The sequence below is a fragment of the Fukomys damarensis genome, unplaced genomic scaffold, assembly GCF_012274545.1.
Source record: "Fukomys damarensis isolate Sample0158 unplaced genomic scaffold, DMR_v1.0_HiC HiC_scaffold_39, whole genome shotgun sequence".
NCBI classification, from domain to species: domain Eukaryota; kingdom Metazoa; phylum Chordata; class Mammalia; order Rodentia; family Bathyergidae; genus Fukomys; species Fukomys damarensis.
The window spans coordinates 101,404,347-101,417,493 of NW_022900951.1; the positions used below are offsets into that span (position 1 = coordinate 101,404,347).

Here is a 13,147-nt window from a genome sequence, read left to right on the forward strand (position 1 = left end):
AGCAGCCATTCTTTGTGGGGTGAGGTGGAATCTCAGTGTTGTTTTCATCTGCATCTCTCGAATGACCAGTGATGTGGAACATTTTTTCATATATTTTCTTGCTGCTTTCACTTCTTTGTATGAGAAATGTCTGTTCATTTCGGATGCCCATTTTTGGATCGGGTCTTTATATTTGGGGGGACTGATTGTTTTGAGTTCTTTATATATAGGCATTCAGTTTTTATGGTGTCAAATATGTCAGTTTTTTTTTTCATGCATGCTGGATATCATGCTTGGCTTGGGAAGGCCTTCTATATAATGAGATTTTTTTCTTTTATTGAGTGTATTGGGACATTTTATTTATACAGTACAGTTACATTTATCACTGGGACCTTGCACCTTTACATGACAGGTCTTGGTTCTCATTTTTCCCCTTGTCCCTGCCCTCCCTTCACCCCCTCCTCCCCTCCCCATTGAGAAACACTTGATTTCCAATTTTTCATTTTCTCCTATTTTTTTTATTTTCCCTTATTACCTTTTCCGTACCCTTACCACTTTCCCAACACCTTTAGCCCTTTTGTTACCATTTCACATTGTCAGTTATCTCATTAGGATCTTATGTACTATTACAGTTTATTCACACCAGAGAAATTATTTGGTATTTACACGTTAATGAGATTTTTTGAAGCAAAACATTTATTTGTACATTTATTTGTATCATTTGTAATGATAACATTCATCATAGGTAATTTGTATCTATGCATGATATATCTTGCTGCTTTTTCACCATTTCCCTGCCTCCCTTTGTCCCCTTTCCCTCCTTATTTACAAAAGTTTTGTTTCTATTTTTTCCTATTTTTCTATTTTTCTCCCATATTTTTCTTTCTTTTCTTCTCCTTTCTTTCCTTTCCCCTCCCTGTCCCTTGTTGCCCTTCTCATTGAAACATTTTTTTCCTATTTCTCAATACTTGTTATACATTTTGTCCCTATTTTCACTTTTGGTTTCTTGTCAGAAAAACAATATAGTATTTAAGCATGTGTATTCGATTTATCTCATTTAAGAGCATGATTTCAAAGTGCACCCATTTAGCTAAAAATGCCTCAAGCTTACTCTTGTTTGTGGCTGAGTAGTACTCCACTGTATATTAAAAAACCACACGTCTTTATTCATACGTCAATTGGGCACTTGGGTTTCCAAGATTTAGATATTACAAACTGTGCCCCTATAAACATGAGTGTGCATATATTACTACGGTATGATTCTTTTAAATCTTTCAGGATGATATCAAGAAGGAGAATTGCTGAGAAGAATGAATCCTCATTTCTATTTTCTCTTAATTTTGCTCCATTAATTTATTAATGACTGAACAATCTATTACTATTAGTCTTTATCACTCTCATTTATATTATATACTTTAAAACCTACCAAATATCCCTCGTTATACCAATTCAAATAATACAGATTTACTGTATGTTTTACTGTATATTGTTAAACATTTATTGTATTAAGATTTAAAAGGAAAAAATATTGGATAACTCCATTTCTACCTGCTCCAATCTTGTTATGAGACAAGAGTATCTTCCTTCCCAAAGACCCAGAAGAACATACAACTGTATAAATAAAGACACATGAAAATAATTTCCCCATATTTTTATGAACATGGGTATTTTATGCTTTATACTACACTTATTCATTTTATATAACAATATATCATAGGCATTCCTTTAGGACAGGTTATGCTTCTAACTCACTATTTCAATATCTGGAAATATTCTATGTTATAACTGTGCCATTAATTAATTTACTAATCCCTTACTGTTCCACATCCAGGTTCTTTCCTTTTGCCATTATCGTTATCTCTACAATGTTGCATTGCACTTTTCACTTCTCTTGTCAATATCATGAGATCTTCAGGATTTTGTTACTTTCATCTTTCTTACCTCTGTTTCTTGTACTCTGTTGACATAGTTTAGGGTACTTAGTAAAAGACTTTTACTATCCAATACACTAGTTACTAGTGTCATGTGACTACAAAGTACATAAAACGTGGCTGGTCTAAGGTGAGATGTATGGAAGTACAAATTCCATGTAAAATTTCTAAGATAGCATGAAAATAGAGTGTAAAACAGCCCATTAATGATTTTTATATTGAGTGCACATTGAAGTTCAAACATTTTATGTATATTAATTAAAACATATTACTAATTTCACCTATTTTTTAATTTTTCAAATATGCCTACTAGAAAAATTGAAAATTACATATATGACAGTAGTTCCTCCTGATCTGTTAAAGATATATTCTAAGTCATCCAATGGATCTCCAAAACATTAGACATTACAAAGTGCCATATATGCTACACTTTTTATTATACATATGTACCTGTAGTAAAATCTATTTAATAAATAAATAATAATCTATGTACCTATAGTAAAATCTATTTTATAAATTAAGCACAGCAAGAAATTAATGAGTAATAATAAAATATAATGATATACTATAATGAAAATTTTAAATTCACTTTTCGCTTAGTGGAAGCACTATACAGTTTCTTTTTTGTATAGGGACTCAAACTGCCAATATCACTATTCTTGTGCTTTTGGGACAATATTAAGTAAAATAATCTTACTTGGACTCAAGCACTGTGGTACTAAGATAGATGTTATAATAACTAGGATGGATGCTAAGTGACTAATGGGTGGGTACCATATGCAGCATGAATATGCTGGACAAATGGATGACTTATGTCCCAGAAAGGATAGAGAGCGAAGGAGTAATATTTAATAACATTACTTAGAATTATAAGCAATTGGAAACTTATAAAGAACTCATTTCTGGAATTTTTCAGTAATATTTTGGACAGCTTCATTTTGGCTTTTGCAAATTGCTGAGATCGCTATTCTTGTGTTTTAGGGACAAGAATGGTGTTTCACAGACCAACTTTTGGTTTTGCATGTGTAAATGAAACCATGGAAAGCTAAACATGACAAGGGTAAGCCTTCTAATGTATTTCTAATGGGCCTACTTGTTTCACAATATGATTATATTATCTCATCAAATATCCTTTCTGTTTACGGAATTCTAGTTTGCTGCTTTATTCTAGGCAACCTACCCTTCTGATTAGATTTAATTACTTTTTCAGGATCCACATTCATTATTTATTCTCTCATCTTCAGGTTTGTATTTTTGATTCATTTATTGTGTGGTTTGAGTTGCTTCCCATATATATTTTTTTTCCACTTGTGTATGATAGCATTGCACTTTTTGAACTACTGTATATCTTCAGACATATTTCTGACCCAAACAAGTAAATAATATCCAAATTGAGTAATAAGATGCTTGAGTTTGGCATTCCTCCTCACAATGAAATTTACAGATGCTCTTTTATAACCTTTACCTTCCATTATATAAACAGGAAAACCAATAACACATTAATTATTTTTGCTTGTAGATGACTCGTTCTTTCTGCTGGGAGTCCAGAATTTTTTCTCTTTATCTTTAGAGTTAATGAAGTTTATCAGTGTATGTTTAAGTGTAGAAAAAAAATTACCCTTCCTCTATACCTGTTTTGATAGGTTAGGTTTTGGCATTGCTAATTCCACATTTAAATTTTACAATAATTTTAGAATATATATGTGTGTATATATAATCAATTTTTGTAAAAAGTTCAGGGACACAAAATATGAATGTGTATCTGCTTGTATTAGAATACATAATTCTATGTATTTGTCAAAATATTAGGTCAAGCTTCATAAATATAGTATGCAAATATTTTTATTATTTTTTCTACTTCTCAAACTCTGAAATAATGGTAATTAACAAATATCATAGAATTTTTACAAATGCTTTGTGTACCAAATATTTACAACCTATAAATATTACTTTAATGAGCAAATCTCCAGGTACTATTTTAATCCTTTTGGCCTTGAATGTCACTTTATCTAATATTGGTGTCTTTATCCAACTCTCCATTCAATGAAAATATATTGGCACATCGTTGTCTATTCCTTTATTTAAGAATACATTCATCACTGTCTTTCATATTTGTCTCTATTATGTGTATTTAGATAAAATCTGTAAATCTGAACGCATTTGTCTGAGATTAAAAGATGTCAACCCATTTACATCGTTCTTACAAATACAATGTCTTAATTATAGCAATTCATGTGTATTATATTTCTTATAGGCACCAAAATGACCCTCAGATTTTCTGTGATGTTCTGTGATGTGTTAGGCTACATGACAAAGGGAAATCAAGATTTCATTTGGAAATAAGGTTACTAATCTGCTGCTTTTAGGATAAAGAAACCAATCTAGATTATCTAGATGCACCTAAGGTAATCACAAGGATCCTAAGAAGTGAAAGAGTGAGGCAGAAGAGTTACAAGAGACACAGTGTTGGGAGAAGGAAAAAGAGATGGAAAAATGCTAGGCTTGAAGATGAAACAATAGATCATGCAAGAATCAAGTAATATGGAGAGTTTGGGAAAATACAAGAACATAGATTCTCTCTTAGAGCTTTTTTTAGAAAGGAACATAATTCTGCTGATATTTTGATTTTATCCTAATGAGACTCATTTTAAATTTCTGAATTCTAGAAATGTAAAGTAACAACCTTTCATTGTCTTAAACTATTGATCCTCTGATAATTTTCTTACAGTTGTAAGATAAAACCATGACAATATAAGAAAATGGAGATAACAGTACATTTCCTAGTTTCTAGGTGCTGTCAGTAAAGAATGGGGAACCTTCAATTCAAAAATTAAATAAGGAAATTTAATTCTTTGTACTTTTTTGGTACCAAGGATTGAACTCGAGTCCTTGTGCTTGTGAGGCAGGCAGCGGCACCACTGAATTAAATCCCCGGCCCCGTTTTCCTCATTTGAAGTGACTATTGCCCTCATCTCCAACTCTTCTACAATTTGCAAATTCACTGGTATCTTTATTTCATATTTGAATCTAAATTAACAGATCTTTCAGTTATCATGCCTCGTTCTTCAAGTACACGTACTAACAATTGAAGTCATTCTACTTTTTAATCTATGATAAACAGTATGAGGATTACTCCCAGGGAGAGGGTAGGAGGACTAATTTAATTTTTTTCTAAAGAAGAACTATGTTTATTTAGTTTGTAAATACATAGAGTAATAAAGTTTTACTTCATTAAGGCAATCAGGTTTGCAAGCACTCATATGAGAATTAAGAGTTTATTTATTTATTTATTTATTTGTTTATTTATTTGGTGTTTTGAGACAGGGTCTCACTATGTAGTTGAGACTGATCTGGAACTCACTATGTAGCCCAGGTTGGTCTCGAACTCACAGCGATCCTCCTGCCTCAGCCTCCCGAGTGCTGGGATTACAGGCATGTGCCACCATGCCTGGCTAAGAATTAAGGGTTTTAAATGTAGTAATGAAGATTTAAAAAAAAGTCTGATTAGACTGAGATACATTTACTCAAACTTTTGAGATTCATTAAGTGGTAGCAAACAAAATGCTTTCCATGTTACTGCCCGTTTCCTTCATTTCTGATCCTCTACCCCCCAAGCAAATTGTACTGCTCAAGAGTTTTCACAATAGAGCTTCATTGCATGACTAATATTTAGACATAATTTTTCTATCTCTTCTTTAGAGTCACCTGTTCTGTGTCCTGTTCCCTCAGTGACCATGACATTTTTGGTATGCAAACCAATAAAAATTTTCATAATTCTGGTGATGTCAATACTGTTTATATGTGGGGCAATGGCTTAATCTTTTCTCAGTTTTTTTTTTTAGTATAGAATGGTAATTCAGCCCAAAGAAATGAATCTTCAAGTCTAGAGATCACAAAAAATACTGTTACAGGCTACAGAGGGAGGCATTCATCGCTAGGACAAGGAAGAGAAAGTTACAGTGCACTATGTAAGTGGGCTTTTACTCTACCTGTGTGAAATCAAACAGCAACAACAGAGGATGAACCACCAAACAAGCTAGATATCCTGGGCATAGAGGCTATTGTGCCTCAGGGTAGCTCCAAGGAAACCACAAGAACAGATAATTGGGCCTGTGAGCTCACAAAACAACTTGTACCCTAACTATTAAACAAGTATAATTCACCCTGAGTCTATCACAGGTTCCATTGTTTATTATTATAAAATAAACTCTATAAAACTTATAAATATAGAGAAAGAATTTAACACAATGCAACACAGGGCATCTTATATCACAAAATGCTAATAAAAACTTTTATATTATAGAAATATATTTTAATAATGTGCTTAAGAATAATTATACTTTGAACGATTTTCATGAGAGAAATTCTTTCCTACATCCTTTCAGTATAATGACTGGATGTTCTCTTCTAACCTATATTAGGTTAATAAATTACTTGGATTTTAAAGCTGTTGTGAGTTATAGACAATTAAAAAATGGACTTCAAAACTGGCTAGCATGTTTACATATTGGCAGAATATAACTGCCATTATGAATTACTTGTTAATCACAGTTTACGTTTTATATACATACTTGACACTTTTAACATGTTCAGCATGCTTTACATTTCTCCTGCTAAGGCCTCAAAACTGTGTGTGTGTGTGTGTGTGTGTGTGTGTGTGTGTGTGTGTGTGTGTGTGTTATTTTTAAAATGGAAAGAGGAGCTAGTATGGGGTTCTGGTGTTAATGTTCAGTTGCATCTGGTTCTTGACATGTGGGAACACTGACTTAAGGCTGTTAGACTTTGCAATGCTTTGAGACATGATGGAAATCAACAATTTTATGTGAAATCACTTAATTTTAAATGCTGATAAGTAATTCAAGTTTTAAAACATTGCTATATAAAACATAGGTCTGTGGGATGTATAGGGTATTTGGGATGCCAGATTTAAATTTCTGATGAAGTACAGCATTCTTATATTTCAGAAAGGAATGTGAATGCATAGATTCAATCACCTAGGTCCAGGCTATGTAGAGTAAAATGAACAAATGATTTGACCTCAGTCCGGTCAGAATTCCAATTCTACCTCCATTACATAAATATCAGGTACCTTATGCAAGTTGTTTAAACTCTCTGAGCTTCAATTTCCCTCTCCTTAAAAAAAGAAGACCATACTGTATTATATATTGCAAAGGATACTTCTGAAGACTAAATGAATATCATACATGTTAAGTGTCTATGGTACATCTTGCCAATAGGAAAATCTGCTCTTTTGCCACTTTTCAGTACTCTGTATCCCTACCATGCATTATTTCTTTCAATAGCTATTCTCTGTACCTGGACTTATGCTCTATATCATGCTGAGTTGTAAATTTCATGAGAAAAGAAATTTCTATTTACTGCTTTCCCAGCTCAAAATATTGCCATGCACCATATATATTAAAATAAATATGCTTAATTGTTTATTAATTTCAACAAAGGAAAGATCTTGAATGAGAAATGCAAGTGTGTACATGCCCATGTTTTGTGACTTCAGAAACCACGATAATGCTGCACCAAAAAGCTGAATTCACATCAAATTCCTTCTGTATGATTATCTGTTACAATTATTGAAATCTGACAAAATTGTGCAGTGTTTCACATGAACCTAAAGTTCTTTTGGGTTTATAAAGAATCCAATGTTTGTGGGAATAGCTTTCTAAAGGTACTGTATTCCTACACATTCACTGAATCTGATGGTCAAAAACACTCACACTGCCCTATTGACGATTCTTCTAAGTATTTCATCCTGCCAAAAATATTAATTCATTTGAATTATAATTTTAAAAATTTTACTTCTATCTAGTATATTGTACTTTCTAAATACTGATGAATGGACACTCAACTACAAATTCATTTGACTCTCACCTCAACCCTACAAAGCAAATGTAGCTGTATTTTCTTAATTTTAAAGAGATATCAAGAGACATCCAGTGAGAAGCAACGCACTTCAAGTGACAGTTCAAATAACTAAAGGGTCTAGCAATAAGACCAAGTTCAAACTTTGTATTTTATATTCAGAGGGGCCATCCAAGTCTCTCCTGCTTCAGCATCAACTACTGTGTCCAGTAATCTGGATTTTTCATTTCCTTTATTTTTTACATAAAAACTCGCATGTCATGGGTCCTATTTCCAAGCTTAGTTACCACTTACATTTTTACTTAGTATTAATTTAAAAAAAAAATCTTATTGGGCAATGCCCAGTGAGTGATGCAAAAATTAACAAACCAGGAACCTGCCCTCAAGTGCAGTCAGTCTTCGGTTAAACATTACACTTTCCTCTAGTTAAAATATATATCTGATTGCAAGAATGTTATACCCAAAAGAACTAGATAAGGAAAAAAGAAGTAAAGATGTTAGTGTCAATAAATAAAGTGCTTCTCAACTATAATTACTTACTAAGAACATGTGGGGAGCTGTGGATTAATTTGCGGTGCTATTTAGGAAGTGGATTTTTATTTTGTTTTGTTTTGTCTGTTTTCGTTCATTTGGAGGGTTCAATCCAGTTCTTAGCAATTGTGCTCTAATACTAAACTCCATTCACAGCCCTGGGCAGTGGCCTTTTTCAAGGTCCCATAGTGATTCAAATGTACAGTCAGAATTGAACCACTGGTCTAAAGGAAATAAATCATGCTGTAGGGAAATTATTGAAGATAGCAAAAAGCAAAGAAGTAAAAATATATTTGACTTGTCTTTTTCCTTATAATGTCAGTCATTTAATTAAAAAAGTTCTTGATAAAAATTTTATTTAAAACATTTTCATTGGAGAAATAGCTTTCCTATGTGTTAATTTCCAATTATTTTAAAGAAAAAAATTCCCTTCCCTCAAATCTAGTAATCAATTTCCCTTGACCATTAAATCTGAACAAGTTTATATTTTCAAAATTTGACAAGGAAATAACAAACTGGATGAATCAAAACTGAAATAATTCAATTTTTACATATAATTCAAGTAAGACTTGGTTTATATCCTGAATTCTCTGCTTTGTTTCTCTTCTTATTCTAGTTCGTCTTTGGAATGCCAGTTGTTTGTCCTTCTGTTTTTTTACTACATCCAAGGGATTGAATTACCCATATAAAGTTTTCATTCATTTAAAAAATTTCATACATATTCTTTTTCCTAAAAAAATAAAATTGTCTATATTTGTATATATTCCACTTTTTGTACAATAGAACTTTCTAGAATATTCTACCAATCTTAGAAGAAAAAAATTGGGGAGATAAGGATACTAAAAGGAAACAACAATTTCTTTAAAAACATCTATATTCACTAAATTGAGAGGAGAGAGAGAGAGAGAGAGAGAGAGGGATTCAATGAGTCAAGGACATGTTTCCTTCAGCTTTAGACTTGATTCGGGATTTTGTTCGCAGTAGCTTTCATGACTTTCAAAGGTGAGATTGAAGTAAAACTTATGCTTATCCCATAGCTAAAGCAATATCTGTATAAGTTCATTTCCAATTTCTCTGGTATATGTATATCATATTCATCTTTTCAAATGCCTCTCTAATGACCATATTATATTCCTACCTTATATCTAGCAAAAGTCTCTTGCTTCTTAATATGTTGAATTGAAATTATTTGACCTGGTATTCCAGATCTTTGATAATTGGCCCTACCTGACTTATGTTCTATTGATCTCAAATATGTCTTTCATATCAATCAAATTCAACATCTTTTGTTCCATAAAAATACCAGGTTTTTTCTTTCTCCTCCTCTGGCTTGTTCTCATTTTGAATAGATTTCCCTTTTCAATGTGCCTCTTTCAATTCTCTCTATCTTTCAAGTTATAGGACAAGTTCCAATTCTTTTATGAAGACTTCTCAGTCTATTGCTCTAATTGATCTCTCCTTTTCCTAACACTGTGAAATAGTCACCCTTTTTGCAAGTGAAGCATTTGGTCAAATATAGCCTTGTCTTATTTTAGTTACTTTAAGTATGTCAGATCTGAAAAATATCTGACGGCATTGTTTATGCCTCTTATAGTTCCTTTTCTAACTAGGTGCTAAGCACATGGTTAAGACTTGTTAAGTTTTTGTTGATTGCTAGCTGACTGCTGGTGTTGCCTAGTAAACTAGTCGTATACACACTGTGAGTTGTGTCAAGAGAGGTTGTAAGAATTCTGCCAGGGATTGTATGTGCATAAAAATAAGCCTCTGGCATAAATTCTATTAACTGCCACTAGAGAATTCACCTCAGGTAAGGCACCTCAGGCATGTTACTTGGTACCCTAAGAGGCTCTCAGGCCAGGTTTTGCACTGTCATACTATAGCTAAACCATGTGTTGATGTGAGGATGTGAGTTTCTAAAATAATTCCCTGAAATTTTCACCTACCCACTTACTTTTCTGGCATGGGTTTGGCATTTTAATTTTTAATACGCACACACTTCACACATCTTCCTAGCCAGAATGCCACTCACAGTCATATACTTGACATTTCAGGCAGTATTGTTTTACAGCCTGTATTTTCTTGTTCCCCTATGCTTCCATTATTTTTATGTTGACATGGTGTAAAAATTAAATAAATAGTAGCGGTATTTATTATTTTATATAACCATCAGAATACAAACTTCCTTTCTATTGTTGTGTACTGCCTTTCTGAAGCCACTGAGGACTCTCATGAGAAAAGCCCTTGAGCTCATATCATTCATTCCTCTGAGGCTCTCCTTCAAGGGTGCCTACTTCCTTTGAACTGTGCTCATTCCTTCCCCTTTCTGTACTCATTTTGTTGGTACACATATGGCACCTATTCATCTGATATCTTCAAAGTGCATCTAAGTGTTTTATATTTATGTACTTTGTCTCCCTTTACTATATCCTAAGTTCCAAATCACTTGATTCCTTAAGTGCTAGAAAAGTATGTTTGTTTTTGGTACCTTGCCATGGGTCTTCTGTAAGCATATTAGCCTGTTTGGGACTCAGTTAAAATTGTATTGAGAGTGAGACACGTGCCTCAAAGAATCCTCTTGCAGCTAACTCTCAAATATCTACAAAAATCTCAAGGGAGCCCAAAAGAGGAATCACCAAGATTGAGCAGCAGAGCTTATTAAAAATGATTTGGGCTCACAGTAGTTTCTTTTAGACTGGATTTTTGCTTAGGCTTAGGATATGTGCTAATTCTCTCAGCTGCTTTAATCATGTAGATATTAAACAACATGGGACATCAAACAGTCCTTTAGAATTATGAGAAGTTCATGCTATGAATAGAAATAAGGACAGATGAAAGCCAAGCATGTGGTGACTGGTAGTCCCAGCAGCAGGTGTCTTGACTGAGGATGGAACTCAAGATCTACTGGAAGTGCGAAAATGGAGAACCCCAAAGCTTTCACAGAAGAAGGCTTCAAAACTCTATCCAAATCAAAGAGATTTGCTTTCATGGTGGCATTTAAAAGGAAAGCATTTAGTTTGCTGGAATTGTAAATACAATCCCGACATAGTTTCCATTTTAAAAAAATCTTCTCAAAACACCAGAGCAAAAACAAATGAACAATAAGCAAAAACAATAATAACAATTTCATTTCATCACAATCTAAAGTCCAACAAGGAAGGGTTGACAGCCAAACCTTTTTTAAAAAGTATTGGTGGCCAGGAAAGAAGGTGATGGATTGTAAGGCTTCACCACCTGGAAAAAGGAGTTACCTGGGGAGTGACAGCTGCCACAGGAAAAGTAGAACAAACACACCTGCTGTCAGGCACACCTGTTCTTTTCTGGGAGAGGAACCATGAGACTGAAACAGCAGAAAATGCAAAAAAGCAGAATAGGGATGCCTCTTGTGATCCTTAAATATTGTCCCTGAATCTTCTTCAGTTATTTAGTTGGCAGAAATGGCTGTGGAGCAGCCATGTAAGATTCCACTCAAATCTTTCAAATTTTAGTCTCGCAAATCAAGTTTTTTGGAAGAGAGAAGAAAATTCCTTACTGGCCTGAACAGAGGAAGAAACTCAAACATTTTTATGGCCTCCCTCAAAGAAAGCAGATAAATTATTACATGCTATTTTAAAATATTACTTAAAAACATTTGGACTTCAGGTGGCATGAAATGGTTTGGGACTGATAGGGTAGACACAGATTGCTGGATAATGTCTCTCTCTCTCTCTCTCTCTCTCACACATACACACACACACACACACACACACACACACACAAGCGCCAAATAGTCTTAACTCCCCACAAAAATACTTTGGCCTTTCAGTGTGGTGATCACATATAGACATGCCATCACTTTTGGTTCTATAAAGTTGCTACTTGGTCATTGATGCTTGCAAAAGTTGAATTCTGAGCTTCCACAATAACCCAGAGAATATTGCAGCCACATGAATATAAATCAGACTAAAAGGCCAAGATAGCTCTGTAACAGATTAGCTATACTAGCTTTGTAAATGCTCACAATACCCTACAGGAAAGCTGCCACTTGCAGATAAGCCAAACTAGAGTTCAGTATCAGTAGTAATATTTTGTCCTGCCTTATAAAAAATGATAGAGTAAGAGATGGAGCTACATGAGGCATGGCAGTGGTGAGATAGCAGGAATTTAAATGTAACTTGTGTATATACCAAAAATGGGCTTTAAAAGATCCAATATTTTTGAGCATCTCCTAAATACTACTCTGTCAGGTATTATAAGAAATTTAAGAAACCTCTAAAATCAACACAATAATAGTTGGAGTCACTAAGAAACTCACAAGTTCATTGGGGATACAAGTGTTGTAAGTAATACCTAAAACAGTAAATAGCCAACTGCAAGACTGTGAATGTCTGATGGTAAACATTATAAAAGTTCATAGAAGGCAGTAAGCAATATATGCAGAAGTCAACAGTGGCTAGGGAAGACTACCAAAGAGGGAAGACTTGAACTAGGCCTTGGGAATAGAGCAAATTTGCAAATTCTAGTATGAATCCAGAAAAATGTTTGTAACTAAGACTTAAGGGAAGTTGGAGATTAGAAACATGACCTTCAGCATGAGTAATAGTCCCTACATTTCCTCCTGAGTATAAAAAAATCAAAGTAGATGTTCTTATTAATATGGAAATTAAAGCCCCTAGAGATTAAAGCAGAATAAATCACCACAATTCATGTGGGACTTTCATAAACCTGCATATAATGTGGGTAGGAAAATATATTTTTAATTTTTACCTTAATTAAATTTCAGGCAACTCTGTATACTTAGGTTTAAGATCACAATAAGTACTAGAATAAAAAATCCCAAGAGGTGCCTCTGA

At 33.6% G+C, this 13,147-nt stretch overlaps 1 protein-coding gene across 1 annotated transcript in view; it reads right to left on the reverse strand.

The window, feature by feature from the left end:
• Positions 1-13,147, reverse strand: part of Tenm1 (teneurin transmembrane protein 1) — a 788,119-nt gene that overhangs the window by 510,180 nt on the left and 264,792 nt on the right. The window lies entirely within an intron of this gene.